This window comes from Nothobranchius furzeri, chromosome 14 (assembly GCF_043380555.1).
Source record: "Nothobranchius furzeri strain GRZ-AD chromosome 14, NfurGRZ-RIMD1, whole genome shotgun sequence".
NCBI lineage: Eukaryota > Metazoa > Chordata > Actinopteri > Cyprinodontiformes > Nothobranchiidae > Nothobranchius > Nothobranchius furzeri.
In genome coordinates, this window is record NC_091754.1 from 48,393,812 (window position 1) to 48,411,499 (window position 17,688).

The 17,688-nt window shown below is 37.9% G+C and overlaps 26 non-coding genes across 26 annotated transcripts; all 26 read left to right on the forward strand.

Moving 5' to 3' along the window:
• The first annotated feature begins 224 nt into the window (after positions 1-224).
• trnav-cac (transfer RNA valine (anticodon CAC)) lies at positions 225-297 on the forward strand. The gene has a single exon. It is a non-coding gene; the product is annotated as a tRNA-Val (tRNA).
• A 497-nt stretch (positions 298-794) lies between these two features.
• On the forward strand, positions 795-867 carry trnav-aac (transfer RNA valine (anticodon AAC)). The gene has a single exon. It is a non-coding gene; the product is annotated as a tRNA-Val (tRNA).
• Positions 868-1,128: 261 nt separating this feature from the next.
• On the forward strand, positions 1,129-1,201 carry trnav-cac (transfer RNA valine (anticodon CAC)). Its single transcript has one exon. It is a non-coding gene; the product is annotated as a tRNA-Val (tRNA).
• Positions 1,202-1,692: 491 nt separating this feature from the next.
• Positions 1,693-1,765, forward strand: trnav-cac (transfer RNA valine (anticodon CAC)). The gene has a single exon. It is a non-coding gene; the product is annotated as a tRNA-Val (tRNA).
• A 261-nt stretch (positions 1,766-2,026) lies between these two features.
• Positions 2,027-2,099, forward strand: trnav-cac (transfer RNA valine (anticodon CAC)). Its single transcript has one exon. It is a non-coding gene; the product is annotated as a tRNA-Val (tRNA).
• A 502-nt stretch (positions 2,100-2,601) lies between these two features.
• On the forward strand, positions 2,602-2,674 carry trnav-uac (transfer RNA valine (anticodon UAC)). Its single transcript has one exon. It is a non-coding gene; the product is annotated as a tRNA-Val (tRNA).
• A 261-nt stretch (positions 2,675-2,935) lies between these two features.
• trnav-cac (transfer RNA valine (anticodon CAC)) lies at positions 2,936-3,008 on the forward strand. Its single transcript has one exon. It is a non-coding gene; the product is annotated as a tRNA-Val (tRNA).
• Positions 3,009-5,112: 2,104 nt separating this feature from the next.
• trnav-aac (transfer RNA valine (anticodon AAC)) lies at positions 5,113-5,185 on the forward strand. The gene has a single exon. It is a non-coding gene; the product is annotated as a tRNA-Val (tRNA).
• Positions 5,186-5,446: 261 nt separating this feature from the next.
• trnav-cac (transfer RNA valine (anticodon CAC)) lies at positions 5,447-5,519 on the forward strand. Its single transcript has one exon. It is a non-coding gene; the product is annotated as a tRNA-Val (tRNA).
• An 825-nt stretch (positions 5,520-6,344) lies between these two features.
• On the forward strand, positions 6,345-6,417 carry trnav-cac (transfer RNA valine (anticodon CAC)). The gene has a single exon. It is a non-coding gene; the product is annotated as a tRNA-Val (tRNA).
• Positions 6,418-6,908: 491 nt separating this feature from the next.
• On the forward strand, positions 6,909-6,981 carry trnav-uac (transfer RNA valine (anticodon UAC)). Its single transcript has one exon. It is a non-coding gene; the product is annotated as a tRNA-Val (tRNA).
• A 261-nt stretch (positions 6,982-7,242) lies between these two features.
• Positions 7,243-7,315, forward strand: trnav-cac (transfer RNA valine (anticodon CAC)). The gene has a single exon. It is a non-coding gene; the product is annotated as a tRNA-Val (tRNA).
• A 486-nt stretch (positions 7,316-7,801) lies between these two features.
• trnav-aac (transfer RNA valine (anticodon AAC)) lies at positions 7,802-7,874 on the forward strand. The gene has a single exon. It is a non-coding gene; the product is annotated as a tRNA-Val (tRNA).
• A 261-nt stretch (positions 7,875-8,135) lies between these two features.
• On the forward strand, positions 8,136-8,208 carry trnav-cac (transfer RNA valine (anticodon CAC)). The gene has a single exon. It is a non-coding gene; the product is annotated as a tRNA-Val (tRNA).
• Positions 8,209-8,728: 520 nt separating this feature from the next.
• trnav-aac (transfer RNA valine (anticodon AAC)) lies at positions 8,729-8,801 on the forward strand. Its single transcript has one exon. It is a non-coding gene; the product is annotated as a tRNA-Val (tRNA).
• Positions 8,802-9,062: 261 nt separating this feature from the next.
• On the forward strand, positions 9,063-9,135 carry trnav-cac (transfer RNA valine (anticodon CAC)). Its single transcript has one exon. It is a non-coding gene; the product is annotated as a tRNA-Val (tRNA).
• Positions 9,136-9,647: 512 nt separating this feature from the next.
• trnav-aac (transfer RNA valine (anticodon AAC)) lies at positions 9,648-9,720 on the forward strand. The gene has a single exon. It is a non-coding gene; the product is annotated as a tRNA-Val (tRNA).
• Positions 9,721-9,981: 261 nt separating this feature from the next.
• Positions 9,982-10,054, forward strand: trnav-cac (transfer RNA valine (anticodon CAC)). The gene has a single exon. It is a non-coding gene; the product is annotated as a tRNA-Val (tRNA).
• Positions 10,055-10,545: 491 nt separating this feature from the next.
• Positions 10,546-10,618, forward strand: trnav-aac (transfer RNA valine (anticodon AAC)). Its single transcript has one exon. It is a non-coding gene; the product is annotated as a tRNA-Val (tRNA).
• A 261-nt stretch (positions 10,619-10,879) lies between these two features.
• Positions 10,880-10,952, forward strand: trnav-cac (transfer RNA valine (anticodon CAC)). Its single transcript has one exon. It is a non-coding gene; the product is annotated as a tRNA-Val (tRNA).
• A 502-nt stretch (positions 10,953-11,454) lies between these two features.
• Positions 11,455-11,527, forward strand: trnav-aac (transfer RNA valine (anticodon AAC)). Its single transcript has one exon. It is a non-coding gene; the product is annotated as a tRNA-Val (tRNA).
• A 685-nt stretch (positions 11,528-12,212) lies between these two features.
• Positions 12,213-12,285, forward strand: trnav-cac (transfer RNA valine (anticodon CAC)). The gene has a single exon. It is a non-coding gene; the product is annotated as a tRNA-Val (tRNA).
• Positions 12,286-12,776: 491 nt separating this feature from the next.
• Positions 12,777-12,849, forward strand: trnav-aac (transfer RNA valine (anticodon AAC)). The gene has a single exon. It is a non-coding gene; the product is annotated as a tRNA-Val (tRNA).
• A 261-nt stretch (positions 12,850-13,110) lies between these two features.
• trnav-cac (transfer RNA valine (anticodon CAC)) lies at positions 13,111-13,183 on the forward strand. The gene has a single exon. It is a non-coding gene; the product is annotated as a tRNA-Val (tRNA).
• Positions 13,184-13,674: 491 nt separating this feature from the next.
• Positions 13,675-13,747, forward strand: trnav-aac (transfer RNA valine (anticodon AAC)). The gene has a single exon. It is a non-coding gene; the product is annotated as a tRNA-Val (tRNA).
• A 261-nt stretch (positions 13,748-14,008) lies between these two features.
• Positions 14,009-14,081, forward strand: trnav-cac (transfer RNA valine (anticodon CAC)). Its single transcript has one exon. It is a non-coding gene; the product is annotated as a tRNA-Val (tRNA).
• Positions 14,082-17,688: the final 3,607 nt, after the last annotated feature.

Here is a 17,688-nt window from a genome sequence, read left to right on the forward strand (position 1 = left end):
ATTCCATATTTGAGTAAACTGGAAGGACTTTTTCAATCAGAGATGACAATTCCATAATTCAGCTTTCAGGATCTCTGCTAGTGATGCGTAAGTTCTTCACTTTAGATGTAGACCACATTGAATTTTGAAAGATGTCAAATATTTTCTGTCAAACTATTATGTAAAAATATTAGTCAGTTTTTCATTTATTGCAACAAACCTGAAACTGGAAAAGTTCATTTGACGGTTCCATAGTGTAGTGGTCATCACGTTTGCCTCACACGCGGAAGGTCCTGGGTTCAAACCCCAGTGGAACCACAGAAATCTTTATTGTTTGGCTACAGTTCAGTTATTAGAACATATTCAAGGGCAGTCTGTAGCTGATGGTGACATATTCTTCAAACATAGGGATTTCTTGAACTCGATAGAATCCTAAATGGTCTTCTCATTCATCAAGACAAAAGTCACTAATGGAATTACAAAAGAACCAAAGACATTTCCCAGGATGGAATCGATTTTTGACAGTGTTGTCACCCCATGAATATAAATGCAAGAGAATGTATATATAGCTTAAATTTAAATAATGTACATTGTACCAGTTCCTTGCATTGGTGTATTCTTACTAAAGTCATCAATTGATGTTTTGAGGGCAGGAAACAAAAAACAAGAGACTTCTTCTGGGGTTCCATTCCTAAAGCGTAAAGTGACTTAAGCTGGCTTCAGTAACAACTCTTTATGCTCAACGTACTTCTCTTTTTGGATTGTTCCTTCTATATAAAATGTTTTGAAACAAGGTTGAAGCAAGGTTGAAGCAAGGTTCTATGGTGTAATGGTCATCACATCTGTCTAACACACAGAAGGCTCTGGGTTCAGTCCCCAGTGGAACCACTAAAGAGATTGCTAAGTTGTGCTCATGCACTTTTTCATTCCATATTTGAGTAAACAGGTAGGACTTTTTCAGTCAGAGATGACAATTCCATAATTCAGCTTTCAGGATCTCTGCTAGTGATGCGTAAGTTCTTCACTTTAGATGTAGACCACATTGAATTTTGAAAGATGTCAAATATTTTCTGTCAAACTATTATGTAAAAATATTAGTCAGTTTTTCATTTATTGCAACAAACCTGATACTGGAAAGGCCACATTGATGGTTCCATAGTGTAGTGGTCATCACGTCTGCCTCACACGCGGAAGGTCCTGGGTTCAAGCCCCAGTGGAACCACAGAAATCTTGATTGTTTGGCTACAGTTCAGTTATTAGAACATATTCAAGGGCAGTCTGTAAGTGTTTCCTGGTAAACCTGATGGTGACATATTCTTCAAACATAGGGATTTCTTGAACTCGATAGAATCCTAAATGGTCTTCTCATTCATCAAGACGAAAGTCACTAATGGAATTACAAAAGAACCAAAGACATTTCCCAGGATGGAATCGATATTTGACAGTGTTGTCACCCCATAAATATAAATGCAAAAGAATCTATATATAGCTTAATTTTAAATAATGTACATTGTACCAGTTCCTTGCATTGGTGTATTCTTACTAAAGTGATCAATTGATGTTTTGAGGGCAGGAAACAAAAAACAAGAGACTTCTTTCGTGGTTCCATTCCTAAAGCGTAAATTGACTTAAGCTGGCTTCAGTAACAACTCTTTATGCTCAACGTACTTCTCTTTTTGGATTGTTCCTTCTATATAAAATGTTTTGAAGCACGGTTCCATGGTGTAATGGTCATCACATCTGTCTCACACACAGAAGGCTCTGGGTTCAATCCCCAGTGGAACCACTAAAGAGTTTGATAAGTTGTTCTCATGCACTTTTTCATTCCATATTTGAGTAAACTGGTAGGACTTTTTCAATCAGAGATGACAATTCCATAATTCAGCTTTCAGGATCTCTGCTAGTGATGCGTAAGTTCTTCACTTTAGATGTAGGCCACATTGAATTTTGAAAGATGTCAAATATTTTCTGTCAAACTATTATGTAAAAATATTAGTCAGTTTTTCATTTATTGCAACAAACCTGATACTGGAAAAGCCACATTGATGGTTCCATAGTGTAGTGGTCATCACGTCTGCCTCACATGCGGAAGGTCCTGGGTTCAAACCCCAGTGGAACCACAGAAATCTTGATTGTTTGGCTACAGTTCAGATATTAGAACATATTCAAGGGAAGTCTGTAAGTGTTTCCTGTTAAAGCTGATGGTGACATATTCTTCAAACATAGGGATTTCTTGAACTCGATAGAATCCTAAATGGTCTTCTCATTCATCAAGACGAAAGTCACTAATGGAATTACAAAAGAACCAAAGACATTTCCCAGGATGGAAACGATTTTTGACAGTGTTGTCACCCCATAAATATAAATGCAAAAGAATGTATATATAGCTTAAATTTAAATAATGTACATTGTACCAGTTCCTTGCATTGGTGTATTCTTACTAAAGTGATCAATTGATGTTTTGAGAGCAGCAAACAAAAAACAAGAGACTTCTTCTGGGGTTCCATTCCTAAAGCGTAAAGTGACTTAAGCTGGCTTCAGTAACAACTCTTTATGCTCAACGTACTTCTCTTTTTGGATTGTTCCTTCTATATAAAATGTTTTGAAGCAAGGTTGAAGCAAGGTTCCATGGTGTAATGGTCATCACATCTGTCTTACACACAGAAGGTTCTGGGTTCAATCCCCAGTGGAACCACTAAAGAAATTGCTAAGTTGTGCTCATGCATCTTTTCATTCCATATTTGAGTAAACTGGTAGGACTTTTTCAATCAGAGATTACAATTCCATAATTCAGCTTTCAGGATCTCTGCTAGTGATGCATAAGTTCTTCACTTTAGATGTAGACCACATTCAATTTTGAAAGATGTCAAATATTTTCTGTCAAATTATTATGTAAAAATATTAGTCAGTTTTTCATTTATTGCAACAAACCTGATACTGGAAAAGTCACATTGATGGTTCCATAGTGTAGTGGTCATCACGTCTGCCTCACACGCGGAAGGTCCTGGGTTCAAACCCCAGTGGAACCACAGTAATCTTGTTTGTTTGGCTACAGTTCAGTTATTAGAACATATTCAAGGGCAGTCTGTAAGTGTTTCCTGTTAAAGCTGATGGTGACATATTCTTCAAACATAGGGATTTCTTGAACTCGATAGAATCCTAAATGGTCTTCTCATTCATCAAGACGAAAGTCACTAATGGAATTACAAAAGAACCAAAGACATTTCCCAGGATGGAATCGATAATTGAAAGTGTTGTCACCCCATAAATATAAATGCAAAAGAATGTATATATAGCTTAATTTTAAATAATGTACATTGTACCAGTTCCTTGCATTGGTGTATTCTTACTAAAGTGATCAATTGATGTTTTGAGGGCAGGAAACAAAAAACAAGAGACTTCTTCTGGGGTTCCATTCCTAAAGCGTAAAGTGACTTAAGCTAGCTTCAGTAACAACTCTTTATGCTCAACGTACTTCTCTTTTTGGATTGTTCCTTCTACAGGTGCTGGCCAGTAAATTAGAATATCATCAAAAGGTTGAAAATATTTCAGTAATTCCATTCAAAACGTGAAACATGTACATTATATTCATGCAATGCACACAGACCAATGTATTTCCAATGTTCATTACATTTAAATTTGATATTCATAAGTGACAACTAATGAAAACTCCAAATTTGGTATCTCAAAAAATTAGAATATTCTGAAAAGGCTGAATATAGAAGACACCTGCTGCCACTCTAATCAGCTGATTTACTCAAAACACCTGCAAAGGCCTTTAAAAGGTCCCTCAGTCTTGTTTTGAAGGCACCACAATCATGGGGAAGACTTCTGACTTAACAGCTGTCCAAAAGACAATCATTGACACCTTGCACAAGGAGGGCAAGACACAAAAGGTGATTGCTAAAGAAGCTGGCTGTTCGCAGAGCTCTGTGTCCAAGCACATTAACAGACAGGCGAAGGGACGGAAAAAATGTGGTAGAAAAAAGTGTACAAGCTCTAGGGATAACCGCACCCTGCAGAGAATTGTGACGACAAACCCATTCAAAAATGTGGGGGAGATCCACAAAGAGTGGACTGCAGCTGGAGTCAGCGCTTCAAGAACCACCACGAGGAGACTCATGAAAGACATGGGATTCAGGTGTCGCATTCCGTGTGTCAAGCCACTCTTGAACAAGAAACAGCGCAAGAAGCGTCTCGCCTGGGCCAAGGACAAAAAGGACTGGACTGATGCTGAGTGGTCCAAAGTTATGTTTTCTGATGAAAGCAAGTTCTGCATTTCCTTTGGAAATCAAGGACCCAGAGTCTGGAGGAAGAGCGGAGAAGCACAGAATCCACGTTGCATGAGGTCCAGTGTAAAGTTTCCACCGTCAGTGATGGTGTGGGGTGCCATGTCATCTGCCGGTGTTGGCCCACTCTGTTTCCTGAGGTCCAGGGTCAATGCAGCCGTCTACCAGGAAGTTTTAGAGCACTTCATGCTTCCTGCTGCTGACCAACTTTATGGGGATGCAGACTTCACCTTTCAACAGGACTTGGCACCTGCACACAGTGCCAAAACCACCAGCACCTGGTTCAAGGACCATGGTATCCCTGTCCTTGATTGGCCAGCAAACTCGCCTGACCTTAACCCCATAGAAAATCTATGGGGTATTGTGAAGCGGAGGATGCAATACGCTAGACCCAACAATGCAGAGGAGCTGAAGACGACTATCAGAGCAACCTGGGCTCTCATAACACCTAAGCAGTGCCACAGACTGATCGAGTCCATGCCACGCCGCATTACTGCAGTTATTGAGGCAAAAGGAGCCCCGACTAAGTATTGAGTGCTATACATGCACATTCTTTTCATGTTCATTCTTTTCAGTTGGCCAACATTAGAGAAACAAACATTTTTTCATTGGCCTTTAGAATATTCTAATTTTCTGAGATACCAGATTTGATGTTTTCATTGGTTGTCACCTATAAATATCAAATTTAAATGTAATAAACATCGGAAATACATTGGTCTGTGTGCATTGCATGAATATAATGTACAAGTTTCACGTTTTGAATGGAATTACTGAAATATTTTCAACCTTTTGATGAAATTCTAATTTACTGGCCAGCACCTGTATATAAAATGTTTTGAAGCAAGGTTCCATGGTGTAATGGTCATCACATCTGTCTAACACACAGAAGGCTCTGGGTTCAATCCCCAGTGGAACCACTAAAGAATTTGATAAGTTGTTCTCATGCACTTTTTCATTCCATATTTGAGTAAACTGGTAGGACTTTTTCAATCAGAGATGACAATTCCATAATTCAGCTTTCAGGATCTCTGCTAGTGTTGCGTAAGTTCTTCACTTTAGATGTAGGCCACATTGAATTTTGAAAGATGTCAAATATTTTCTGTCAAACTATTATGTAAAAATATTGGTCAGTTTTTCATTTATTGCAACAAACCTGATACTGGAAAACCCACATTGATGGTTCCATAGTGTAGTGGTCATCACGTCTGCCTCACACGCGGAAGGTCCTGGGTTCAAACCCCAGTGGAACCACAGTTTTCTTGTTTGTTTGGCTACAGTTCAGTTATTAGAACATATTCAAGGGCAGTCTGTAAGTGTTTCCTGTTAAAGCTGATGGTGACATATTCTTCAAACATAGGGATTTCTTGAACTCGATAGAATCCTAAATGGTCTTCTCATTCATCAAGACGAAAGTCACTAATGGAATTACAAAAGAACCAAAGACATTTCCCAGGATGGAATCGATTTTTGACAGTGTTGTCACCCCATAAATATAAATGCAAAAGAATGTATATATAGCTTAATTTTAAATAATGTACATTGTACCAGTTCCTTGCATTGGTGTATTCTTACTAAAGTGATCAATTGATGTTTTGAGAGCAGCAAACAAAAAACAAGAGTCTTCTTCTGGGGTTCCATTCCTAAAGCGTAAAGTGACTTAAGCTGGCTTCAGTAACAACTCTTTATGCTCAACGTACTTCTCTTTTTGGATTGTACCTTCTATATAAAACAATTTGAAGCAAGGTTCCATGGTTTTATGGTCATCACATCTGTCTAACACACCGAAGGTTCTGGGTTCAATCCCCAGTGGAACCACTAAAGAGATTGATAAGTTGTGCTCATGCACTTTTTCATTCCATATTTGAGTAAACTGGTAGGACTTTTTCAATCAGAGATGACAATTCCATAATTCAGCTTTCAGGATCTCTGCTAGTGATGCATAAGTTCTTCAGTTTAGATGTAGACCACATTCAATTTTGAAAGATGTCAAATATTTTCTGTCAAATTATTATGTAAAAATATTAGTCAGTTTTTCATTTATTGCAACAAACCTGATACTGGAAAAGACACATTGATGGTTCCATAGTGTAGTGGTCATCACGTCTGCCTCACACGCAGAAGGTCCTGGGTTCAAACCCCAGTGGAACCACAGTAATCTTGATTGTTTCGCTACAGTTCAGTTATTAGAACATTTTCAAGGGCAGTCTGTAACTGTTCCCTGTGAAAGATGATGGTGACATATTATTCAAACATAGGGATTTCTTGAACTCGATAGAATCCTAAATGGTCTTCTCATTCATCAAGACGAAAGTCACTAATGGAATTACAAAAGAACCAAAGACATTTCCCAGGATGGAATCGATATTTGACAGTGTTGTCACCCCATAAATATAAATGCAAAAGAATGTATCTATAGCTTAATTTTAAATAATGTACATTGTACCAGTTCCTTGCATTGGTGAATTCTTACTAAAGTGATCAATTGATGTTTTGAGGGCAGGGAACAAAAAACAAGAGACTTCTTCTGGGGTTCCATTCCTAAAGCGTAAAGTGACTTAAGCTGGCTTCAGTAACAACTCTTTATGCTCAACGTACATCTATTTTTGGATTGTTCCTTCTATATATAATGTTTTGAAGCAAGGTTCCATGGTGTAAAGGTCATCACATCTGTCTTACACACAGAAGATTCTGGGTTCAATCCCCAGTGGAACCACTAAAGAAATTGCTAAACTGTGCTCATGCACCTTTTCATTCCATATTTGAGTAAACTGGAAGGACTTTTTCAATCAGAGATGACAATTCCATAATTCAGCTTTCAGGATCTCTGCTAGTGATGCGTAAGTTCTTCACTTTAGATGTAGACCACATTGAATTTTGAAAGATGTCAAATATTTTCTGTCAAACTATTATGTAAAAATATTAGTCAGTTTTTCATTTATTGCAACAAACCTGAAACTGGAAAAGTTCATTTGACGGTTCCATAGTGTAGTGGTCATCACGTTTGCCTCACACGCGGAAGGTCCTGGGTTCAAACCCCAGTGGAACCACAGAAATCTTTATTGTTTGGCTACAGTTCAGTTATTAGAACATATTCAAGGGCAGTCTGTAGCTGATGGTGACATATTCTTCAAACATAGGGATTTCTTGAACTCGATAGAATCCTAAATGGTCTTCTCATTCATCAAGACAAAAGTCACTAATGGAATTACAAAAGAACCAAAGACATTTCCCAGGATGGAATCGATTTTTGACAGTGTTGTCACCCCATGAATATAAATGCAAGAGAATGTATATATAGCTTAAATTTAAATAATGTACATTGTACCAGTTCCTTGCATTGGTGTATTCTTACTAAAGTCATCAATTGATGTTTTGAGAGCAGCAAACAAAAAACAAGAGTCTTCTTCTGGGGTTCCATTCCTAAAGCATAAAGTGACTTAAGCTGGCTTCAGTAACAACTCTTTATGCTCAACGTACTTCTCTTTTTGGATTGTTCCTTCTATATAAAATGTTTTGAAGCAAGGTTGAAGCAAGGTTCCATGGTGTAATGGTCATCACATCTGTCTAACACACAGAAGGCTCTGGGTTCAATCCCCAGTGGAACCACTAAAGAGATTGCTAAGTTTTGCTCATGCACTTTTTCATTCCATATTTGAGTAAACTGGTAGGACTTTTTCAATCAGAGATGACAATTCCATAATTCAGCTTTCAGGATCTCTGCTAGTGATGCGTAAGTTCTTCACTTTAGATGTAGACCACATTGAATTTTGAAAGATGTCAAATATTTTCTGTCAAACTATTATGTAAAAATTTTAGTCAGTTTTTCATTTATTGCAACAAACCTGATACTGGAAAAGCCACATTGATGGTTCCATAGTGTAGTGGTCATCACGTCTGCCTCACACGCGGAAGGTCCTGGGTTCAAACCCCAGTGGAACCACAGTCATCTTGTTTGTTTGGCTACAGTTCAGTTATTAGAACATATTCAAGGGTAGTCTGTAAGAGTTTCCTGTTAAAGCTGATGGTGACATATTCTTCAAACAAAGGGATTTCTTGACCTCGATAGAATCCTAAATGGTCTTCTCATTCATCAAAACGAAAGTCACTAATGGAATTACAAAAGAACCAAAGACATTTCCCAGGATGGAATCGATAATTGAAAGTGTTGTCACCCCATAAATATAAATGCAAAAGAATGTATATATATAGCTTATTTTTAAATAATGTACATTGTACCAGTTCCTTGCATTGGTGTATTCTTACTAAAGTGATCAATTGATGTTTTGAGGGCAGGAAACAAAAAACAAGAGACTTCTTCTGGGGTGCATTCCTAAAGCGTAAAGTGACTTAAGCTGGCTTCAGTAACAACTCTTTATGCTCAACGTACATCTAACAACTCTTTATGCTCAACGTACTTCTCTTTTTGGATTGTACCTTCTATATAAAACAATTTGAAGCAATGTTCTATGGTGTAATCGTCATCACATCTGTCTAACACACAGAAGGTTCTGGGTTCAATCCCCAGTGGAACCACTAAAGAGATTGCTAAGTTGTGCTCATGCACTTTTTCATTCCATATTTGAGTAAACTGGTAGGACTTTTTCAATCAGAGATCACAATTCCATAATTCAGCTTTCAGGATCTCTGCTAGTGATGCATAAGTTCTTCACTTTAGATGTAGACCACATTCAATTTTGAAAGATGTCAAATATTTTCTGTCAAATTATTATGTAAAAATATTAGTCAGTTTTTCATTTATTGCAACAAACCTGATACTGGAAAAGTCACATTGATTGTTCCATAGTGTAGTGGTCATCACGTCTGCCTCACACGCAGAAGGTCCTGGGTTCAAACCCCAGTGGAACCACAGTAATCTTGATTGTTTGGCTACAGTTCAGTTATTAGAACATTTTCAAGGGCAGTCTGTAAGTGTTCCCTGTTAAAGATGATGGTGACATATTCTTCAAACATAGGGATTTCTTGAACTCGATAGAATCCAATATGGTCTTCTCATTCATTAAGACGAAAGTCACTAATAAAATTACAAAAGATTCTAACAGATTTTCCTGGCTGGAATCATTTTTTGACAGTGTTGTCACCCCATAATTGTAAAAGCAAAAGAATGCATCTATAGCTTAATTTTAAATAATGTACATTGTACCAGTTCCTTGCATTGGTGTATTCTTTCTAAAGTGATCAATTGATGTTTTTAGGGCAGGAAACAAAAAACAAGAGACTTCTTCTGGGCTTCCATTCCTAAAGCGTAAAGTCACTTAAGCTGGCTTCAGTAACAACTCTTTATGCTCAACGTACTTCTCTTTTTGGATTGTTCCTTCTATATAAAATGTTTTGAAGCAAGGTTGAAGCAAATTGAAGCAAGGTTTCATGGTGTAATGGTCATCACATCTGTATAACACACAGAAGGCTCTGGGTTCAATCCCCAGTGGAACCTCTAAAGAGATTGCTAAGTTGTGCTCATAAACTTTTTCATTCCATATTTGAGTAAACTGGTAGGACTTTTTCAGTCAGAGATGACAATTCCATAATTCAGCTTTCGGGATCTCTGCTAGTGATGCGTAAGTTCTTCACTTTAGATGTAGACCACATTAAATTTTGAAAGATGTCAAATATTTTCTGTCAAACTATTATGTAAAAATATTAGTCAGTTTTTCATTTATTGCAACAAACCTGATACTGGAAAAGCCACGTTGATGGTTCCATAGTGTAGTGGTCATCACGTCTGCCTCACACGCGGAAGGTCCTGGGTTCAAACCCCAGTGGAACCACAGTAATCTTCATTGTTTGGCTACAGTTCAGTTATTAGAACATATTCAAGGGCAGTCTGTTAGTGTTTCCTGTTGAACCTGATGGTGACATATTCTTCAAACATAGGGATTTCTTGAACTCGATAGAATCCTAAATGGTCTTCTCATTCATCAAGACGAAAGTCACTAATGGAATTACAAAAGAACCAAAGACATTTCCCAGGATGGTATCGATATTTGACAGTGTTGTCACCCCATGAATATAAATGCAAAAGAATGTATATGTAGCTTAATTTTAAATAATGTACATTGTACCAGTTCCTTGCATTGGTGTTTTCTTACTAAAGTGATCAATTGATGTTTTGAGGGCAGGAAACAAAAAACAAGAGACTTCTTCCGTGGTTCCATTCCTAAAGCGTAAAGTGACTTAAGCTGGCTTCAGTAACAACTCTTTATGCTCAACGTACTTCTCTTTTTGGATTGTTCCTTCTATATAAAATGTTTTGAAGCAAGGTTCCATGGTGTAATGGTCATCACATCTGTCTAACACACAGAAGGCTCTGGGTTCAATCCCCAGTGGAACCACTCAAGAGTTTGATAAGTTTTTCTCATGCACTTTTTCATTCCATATTTGAGTAAACTGGTAGGACTTTTTCAATCAGAGATGACAATTCCATAATTCAGCTTTCATGATCTCTGCTAGTGATGCGTAAGTTCTTCACTTTAGATGTAGGCCACATTGAATTTTGAAAGATGTCAAATATTTTCTGTCAAACTATTATGTAAAAATATTAGTCAGTTTTTTATTTATTGCAACAAACATGATACTATAAAAGCCACATTGATGGTTCCATAGTGTAGTGGTCATCACGTCTGCCTCACACGCGGAATGTCCTTGGTTCAAACCCCAGTGGAACCACAGAAATCTTGATTGTTTGGCTACAGTTCAGTTATTAGAACATATTCAAGGGAAGTCTGTAAGTGTTTCCTGTTAAAGCTGATGGTGACATATTCTTCAAACATAGGGATTTCTTGAACTCGATAGAATCCTAAATGGTCTTCTCATTCATCAAGACGAAAGTCACTAATGGAATTACAAAAGAACCAAAGACATTTCCCAGGATGGAATCGATTTTTGACAGTGTTGTCACCCCATAAATATAAATGCAAAAGAATGTATATATAGCTTAATTTTAAATAATGTAAATTGTACCAGTTCCTTGCATTGGTGTATTCTTACTAAAGTGATCAATTGATGTTTTGAGAGCAGCAAAGAAAAAACAAGAGTCTTCTTCTGGGGTTCCATTCCTAAAGCGTAAAGTGACTTAAGCTGGCTTCAGTAACAACTCTTTATGCTCAACGTACTTCTCTTTTTGGATTGTTCCTTCTATATAAAATGTTTTGAAGCAAGGTTGAAGCAAGGTTCCATGGTGTAATGGTCATCACATCTGTCTAACACACAGAAGGTTCTGGGTTCAATCCCCAGTGGAACCACTAAAGAGATTGCTATATTGTGCTCATGCACTTTTTCATTCCATATTTGAGTAAACTGGTAGGACTTTTTCAATCAGAGATGACAATTCCATAATTCAGCTTTCAGGATCTCTTAGCCTAGTGAACTAGACCAAATTCTTGCTTTGCAAAGTTTGGTCTAGGCATGCTCCATTGGAACCTCCACAGCTCCTACCAGGACTCTGGCTAGCCAATCACAGCTCTCTAGAGGGGTTTCAAACACATAAAGAGCTGTGATTGGTCCATAATGGTGGGCCAATCATAGTGCTCTATCTGCTTAGTGAACAAATCACAGAGCTTTATCCGCTTTGTGGGCCAATCAGGGCACTCTATATGCCTGGTGGGTGGGATGATGCAACAGAGTGAAACAAGAGTATGTCACATTCATTGTCCAGTAGCATGCGGAGATCATTTGAAAGACAACCGTAGAACCCGCCCCACAACCGAGAGCCGTCAATGGAGCGTGGCCAGACTAAATAATACATTTATTTAGTCTGGCTTGCCAGGCTAAGGATCTCTGCTAGTGATGCGTAAGTTCTTCACTTTAGATGTAGACCACATTGAATTTTGAAAGATGTCAAATATTTTCTGTCAAACTATTATGTAAAAATATTAGTCAGTTTTTCATTTATTGCAACAAACCTGATACTGGAAAACCCACATTGATGGTTCCATAGTGTAGTGGTCATCACGTCTGCCTCACACACTGAAGGTCCTGGGTTCAAACCCCAGTAGAACCACAGTATTCTTGTTTGTTTGGCTACAGTTCAGTTATTAGAACATATTCAAGGGCAGTCTGTAAGTGTTTCCTGTTAAAGCTGATGGTGACATATTCTTCAAACATAGGGATTTCTTGAACTCGATAGAATCCTAAATGGTCTTCTCATTCATCAAGACGAAAGTCACTAATGGAATTACAAAAGAACCAAAGACATTTCCCAGGATGGAATCGATTTTTGACAGTGTTGTCACCCCATAAATATAAATGCAAAAGAATGTATATATAGCTTAATTTTAAATAATGTACATTGTACCAGTTCCTTGCATTGGTGTATTCTTACTAAAGTGATCAATTGATGTTTTGAGAGCAGCAAACAAAAAACAAGAGTCTTCTTCTGGGGTTCCATTCCTAAAGCGTAAAGTGACTTAAGCTGGCTTCAGTAACAACTCTTTATGCTCAACGTACTTCTCTTTTTGGATTGTACCTTCTATATAAAAGAATTTGAAGCAAGGTTTCATGGTGTAATGGTCATCACATCTGTCTAACACACAGAAGGTTCTGGGTTCAATCCCCAGTGGAACCACTAAAGAGATTGCTAAGTTGTGCTCATGCACTTTTTCATTCCATATTTGAGTAAACTGGTAGGACTTTTTCAATCAGAGATGACAATTCCATAATTCAGCTTTCAGGATCTCTGCTAGTGATGCGTAAGTTCTTCACTTTAGATGTAGACCACATTGAATTTTGAAAGATGTCAAATATTTTCTGTCAAACTATTATGTAAAAATATTAGTCAGTTTTTCATTTATTGCAACAAACCTGATACTGGAAAACCCACATTGATGGTTCCATAGTGTAGTGGTCATCACGTCTGCCTCACACGCGGAAGGTCCTGGGTTCAAACCCCAGTGGAACCACAGTATTCTTGTTTGTTTGGCTACAGTTCAGTTATTAGAACATATTCAAGGGCAGTCTGTAAGTGTTTCCTGTTAAAGCTGATGGTGACATATTCTTCAAACATAGGGATTTCTTGAACTCGATAGAATCCTAAATGGTCTTCTCATTCATCAAGACGAAAGTCACTAATGGAATTACAAAAGAACCAAAGACATTTCCCAGGATGGAATCGATTTTTGACAGTGTTGTCACCCCATAAATATAAATGCAAAAGAATGTATATATAGCTTAATTTTAAATAATGTACATTGTACCAGTTCCTTGCATTGGTGTATTCTTACTAAAGTGATCAATTGATGTTTTGAGAGCAGCAAACAAAAAACAAGAGTCTTCTTCTGGGGTTCCATTCCTAAAGCGTAAAGTGACTTAAGCTGGCTTCAGTAACAACTCTTTATGCTCAACGTACTTCTCTTTTTGGATTGTACCTTCAATATAAAAGAATTTGAAGCAAGGTTTCATGGTGTAATGGTCATCACATCTGTCTAACACACAGAAGGTTCTGGGTTCAATCCCCAGTGGAACCACTAAAGAGATTGCTAAGTTGTGCTCATGCACTTTTTCATTCCATATTTGAGTAAACTGGTAGGACTTTTTCAATCAGAGATGACAATTCCATAATTCAGCTTTCAGGATCTCTGCTAGTGATGCATAAGTTCTTCACTTTAGATGTAGACCACATTCAATTTTGAAAGATGTCAAATATTTTCTGCCAAATTATTATGTAAAAATATTAGTCAGTTTTTCATTTATTGCAACAAACCTGATACTGGAAAAGACACATTGATGGTTCCATAGTGTAGTGGTCATCACGTCTGCCTCACACGCAGAAGGTCCTGGGTTCAAACCCCAGTGGAACCACAGTAATCTTGATTGTTTGGCTACAGTTCAGTTATTAGAACATTTTCAAGGGCAGTCTGTAAGTGTTCCCTGTTAAAGATGATGGTGACATATTCTTCAAACATAGGGATTTCTTGAACTCGATAGAATCCTAAATGGTCTTCTCATTCATCAAGACAAAAGTCACTAATGGAATTACAAAAGAACCAAAGACATTTCCCAGGATGGAATCGATTTTTGACAGTGTTGTCACCCCATAAATATAAATGCAAAAGAATGTATATATAGCTTAATTTTAAATAATGTACATTGTACCAGTTCCTTGCATTGGTGTATTCTTACTAAAGTGATCAATTGATGTTTTGAGAGCAGCAAACAAAAAACAAGAGTCTTCTTCTGGGGTTCCATTCCTAAAGCGTAAAGTGACTTAAGCTGGCTTCAGTAACAACTCTTTATGCTCAACGTACTTCTCTTTTTGGATTGTACCTTCTATATAAAAGAATTTGAACCAAGGTTCCATGGTTTTATGGTCATTGAAAATATATGTAACTCTCATATAAGCTCTTTTATTATTCATTGTTACATGCTACTCTTTTCATTATGGGATCATGTTATAATATCAAAGGCCTCTCTGTGTTTCTCTCCTGCACAAGCTCTAAAACAGCTGCAGGAACTCCAAAAGGGAGTGAGACATTGCAGTCTTTTCTTGTACCGGTTACCAAGGATGCTCAAGGCCTCTACACAAAGATTAATAGCTGTATATCTTCTCCTGCACCAGAGAAGGGAGTGTGCACATTCCATCTCCACTCAGTGCCTCTCGGTACCAGTGAATGTATCTTCTCCTGTCATGAATGTATCAGGATGTTCCTGGTAATCTCAAGGATGCATGTTCTCGTGATGAATTAACTGTCCACTAACAAGGCTGTTATTCTTTACCTGTCATGATCATTGACGTATGTACATGGCAAACTACGTATGTAACATTCCTGTAATCTTCAATAAAAATCAGCCGTTTCAGCAGAACGGCGAGAGTCTGTCCGAAGCAACTGACGGGAGCAGGTCGCGGGACCTGCTGTTGCAAAGGCTCTCCCCCTCATGAGCGGTGAAACAGTGAATGGACTTCTGATCATTTGTCTCCTCATTCTGCCAACTCAAAAGGTGTTTAACTCCATCTTCTCCGTACCCGTGCTTGGTCTAACAGAAGAAAGACCAACAAATTTGGCGTCACGAACAGGATTTTTTCTTTTTGAAGAAAAAGGAGTTTTTGGAGGACAATTTGACCAACCGACCCAGTGAACGATCTTGGCACAGAACACCGCGGTGGAAAACAAGGTGAGCAGAACCTTATTTCTAAAAACTGCTCATTAGATTTATCCAAAGCCTTTGTGTCCAGAATCATAGTAGCTGTGGTCCTAAAATAATAGTTGGAGAAGAAAGTGGAGACAAGTGCAGAAAAAATAAGAGATTTTTTTGTAATGGTTTAATGGTGAAATAAGATAAGGATTTTACAATGGTTTAATGATAAATGAGATAAGGAAATAGTACAGAAGAAGGGTTGGAGGCCCAGGGTTATTAGAGAAGCCCTAAATTCCATTTTCCAGGTCGTGGCTGACCACACTATTTGCTGACGAGTGAATAGAAATATAACGAGGTTATATAAGAGCTTGGCGAAGAGTCCATAGGTGTGGGAACCCTAAAAGTCCACAGGTCGAGGACCTGGTTTGTGTTGAGGCCCTGGGAGGCTAAAGAGAGCTCCCTAAAGCACAGGTCGAGGACCTGGTTCGGGTTAAGGGCAGGGGAGGCTAAAGAGAGCTCCCTAGATTTTAAAGGTCGAGGACCTTTTGTATGAGATGAGAAAAATGTTCTAAGGTAACTGTTTTTGCATAAAATAAGCAATGTTTTAAATATGACAAGCAGCCCAGTTGAAGCCATGAGAAATAAGGTTTTATTGAGAAAGTCAGCAGAAAAGGCGATGAAGGAAAAAGGGGTAGATGTTAACAGTAGAGGTAACTGGAGCAAGATTTGGGAAGTGAAGGCTGCAGAATCGAGAGAAAAAGGCACAGCTGTAGACAAGCTTCACTGTGTGTGTAAGCTGAGTTCAGCCTGTGTGTGTGAGGCGCAGCAAGAGGCTGCTTACGGCTCTGGATTGAAAGTGCAGCACTAGGAGAGTGCAGAATGCAGAGCAGAGTTTTGGGAGCTCCGTGTGTGTGTGTGTGTGTGTGTGTGTACAGCGCTGGATGGTGTGTGTGAAGGCCTGATGCGGTACCAGAAAATAAATAAATAAGATAAATAAGAGCTTTAAAAAGTTGCAACTCGTATATGTAAATTACACTGCAGTGCTAAAATTAATGTTTGGAGCTACGCAAAATTCAAATTCTGCAACCCTGTTCTGATCAGTCTTTGAACAGAACACCATAAGTTAATAAATAAAAGGTTTTTAAAGCAACATATGTATATGTATGTGTGTATGTATGTATATGTGTATACATATATATACATATGTAGTGTAGAAGCGTGATAATCATTGGTGTGCGGTGCAGCATGTGAGTGACCCCGATCTGGGGGTTAAGTGGCCTGGAGATAAAAAAGGAAAAAAAAAAAAAAAACAATAAGAAATGCAAGTAAGGTTGTATATGACAGCTTTATTTCAGAAATATATGGATATACATATACATAAAGTCAGGTAGCTGCTAAACAGTAAAATCAAAACAGATCTGCAGAAAATAAATATATAAACTATTCCTCAGAGCGCTCTCAAAAAATTGCAATTGGATTTGCTCTAATGTTACATAAGGCCTGCTTGAAAGCATAGTAAGCATTAAATTCTGAAAATAACCAGTGCAGTGTTAAATAAATTCTGTGCTTAAAATATTATATATATATAGAGAGAGAGAGAATAAATAAGTGACGGACTGACTTACTTTAAAAAAAAAAAAAAGGACTGTGACAAACAAAGAATGTCTCTGTGCCTTGTGAATGAGTGAATGCGTGTCTTCTTGCATGAGAAGTAAATGCTGCTTTCGCTGGATCTTCTCCTGAAATGACTCAGTTTTTAATAGAGGGAGCAGCTGCTTGAGAAACGGTGCGGTCCATGTTTTTGCTAGACGGTTATTTAGTTCAAGAGACTGTGGAAACAATAGAAAAAGAATTTATCGTTAGTGTGATGACAAGTAAATCCTTTAAAATACAAAAGTTGCATGGTTGTGGTTATAAAGGAAGTATTTTGTCTGACTATGGGCCGTGGAGTCAGCTGGACTCCCTCGCTCTCTCTGTTTTTCTGTGTAACATGCAGTTTTAAGCAATTTGTGACTTTAGAAAGGATATTTTTCGGTGTTTTGGACGTACCTTAAGGCTCCTGGTTAGGGTATTCAGGAGATCCTTCCTCTCGGACAGATCTAGTGAGAATGACTGGAGTTTCAGCCTGGGGACCTGACTCCATCCACTTTTACACACAAGAATCCCATAGTCTAAAAATAGCACAGGGTGCTGCGAAAAGCAGCTCTGAACTTCTCAGGATCATCTTTATGAAAACCATAAAATTAACAAATAATCAGTCAAGAAACAAAATATTTGTTAAATCTTGCTATAAAACAAAATCCAATAATTGTCTTGCCTCAACTTTAAGGAC